The sequence below is a fragment of the Symsagittifera roscoffensis genome, chromosome 10, assembly GCF_963678635.1.
Source record: "Symsagittifera roscoffensis chromosome 10, txSymRosc1.1, whole genome shotgun sequence".
Classification (NCBI taxonomy): Eukaryota; Metazoa; Xenacoelomorpha; order Acoela; family Convolutidae; genus Symsagittifera; species Symsagittifera roscoffensis.
Genome location: NC_087071.1, coordinates 41,057,288 through 41,059,687, shown reverse-complemented (window position 1 = coordinate 41,059,687; position 2,400 = coordinate 41,057,288).

Here is a 2,400-nt window from a genome sequence, read left to right as displayed (position 1 = left end):
ATATAAGAGATTATATTCTCTTGGAAAACATCACAATTAAAATCAATTATAAATCCCTTAAAGACCTAATTTTGGTAATTATAATCAATTATAATTGTCAAAATTCATCATAATAATCCGTTAAAATCGATTATTTACGCCTAACTTGGATGAGGGCATCACCTTTTTCTTGTTTATAGCTCATGGATAGGTGCACAATATGGTGTCTTTATGTTTGTGAATTACATAGACAAATTTTTAAAATAGTTCACAATTTGTCAGAACAATTAAAGAGATTGAAAGACCAAAATAAGTATAAAGAGAGCATTCTTAATGCTGAGTTCGCCTACACTTCACAAAGTACACAGTTTGTGTAAAGCGTAACTTAAATTAAGTTGCCTCGCAATTGATTCTAGTTCAAAAGATTACTAATTTCAAGCAGCAGGTGAGTTTTTTGAATTTTAACATTAATTTTCATATGGCAAAAAAACTTCGAAAAGGACTAGTGAATTATTCGAAACATGTTTTGAGAAAAATAAGCCATTATATTATAAGCCGAAAGGATATATGCCGTCAATTATTCAGAAAATAGAATCTATTAAGCATCCTTGATTACTGGCTTTCACTCTGATTACGCAGAAGCTGGCCGTTTTTTGGTTTCAGCTGTCAGGAAAAAAAACAAAGATTTGAGAATTACTTTTCGATATTATAAGTGAATATTTTAAATTGAACAAGTATTTCAAAACAAACAATACCAAATTCAAACTCACCTCAATAATTCAAACATAGTCATAGATTTGTCATTCATATCTTAACGAAACAGACTACAAGATTCCAAATTATATATTTGTTTTTACATAGATTTCGGGAAAGCAATTTTTAAAAGCGTGTGATATTTGTTGGTGTTTAACTGATTTTTGATTAATATGCAAATCTGAGTAGACGTAATACAAATGTTTAACTTTTTTTTCTGTACACAATTTCAGAAAAAATTTGCACGCTCAAGAATAAGTGCTGTTAGCTGAGAAAAAAGCTGACTGCTGCTGACTAATTTTTAAACTGCTGACTACTTCAAACGCTGACCACTGAAAATAGCTCAGCAGAAAAATTGATGAGTAACTAGAAAATTACTCAAATTTGGCTTTTTAGTAGCTTGCATAACTCCCCTGATTTTTTGTGTTAGCAATTTTAAATAATTTAAGCTTCTTCTGATTAGGAAAAAAATTAAGGTTAGACTGTTTAGTAGCTGTTTAGTAGCTATCCCGGAATTTTTTAGGGCTATTTACTGTTTAGTAGCTATCCTTTAGTGTTTAGTAGCTATCCCGGAATTTTAAAAAAAGTTTAACGCGTTTGACTCCTGCGACACATTAAGTATGAGTTTTTTTTTGTAATGAAAAGGAGAAGAAAAAACGTAGTAGAAGCAGACATCGAAGAAAGATACAAATGTAAGGATTAAGCAGAATAAAAACAGAGGATTCCAAAATTCCAAAAAACCAAAAACTGTTCGAAGAAAAATCAAACAAGCGAGAAGTCAATTAGATTTTTTCTCAAACATAAAAAATTTTCTGTGCATTGTTACACAAGGAAGCTTTTCAAAATTTTGTGGACTTGTTTGATAAACAACTTTTGTTGATACTTTTTGAATAAAAAAGTGACAAAAAGTTTGATCTAGTCTATTCGCCCAATGAGCTAATGCTTGAACTTGAAATCATGGTTAATATTATAGATTTTGAGCTGCAAAAAATCTACTTAGCTGCGCTTGAAATTCCTCAAAAGTGCTTTCAAGAATCTGAATGCTTTCAGGAATCTGTCTTCCAAAAGTTCGCCAAAAAGTTATTCTAGAAAAATTGTATGCCATTGCAGTCAAGCTGAGCAAACCATCTAGTTTGTTGGCCTCTTTAAACTCTGTTGCTATTATGGCCGGTTTTTTATTTTGACTTCCTCAAGTACAGAGCCGATGTCAACTCGATCGAGGATGTTTTCTTTTTGTTATATTCTCATAATAGACTGTGCACCACTCTAAACCCAGGCCCTGCATCGGATCGATCATGTTTTCTGTATCAGAGATTCCCCTCAGATCTACAAAAACTGATGTTAAACCGATCTACAATCTTCAAAACCCTCCTTTCTTTGACTTTCGTCAAATTAGAAAACGATTAACTGTAGGGTTTTTCAGAGATTCAGAAACGGAGTCTCTTCTTTTTTTTTCTGGTTTATTTACCATTTCAGGTGAGGATGATTTTTTTGGTTTCTGAGTTACCTCAAATTCAGATGTTAAAGTTTTTCTTAATTTCGTATCTCCTTCGGTTTTCATAAAAATGATGAGAGAATTATTCAATTTTAACTCAACTTTTCATTGCGGTTTTAGATTTTCAGAAAATTTTTGAAGCTGACAAGCACAAAAAAGCTCAAAACCGAAGC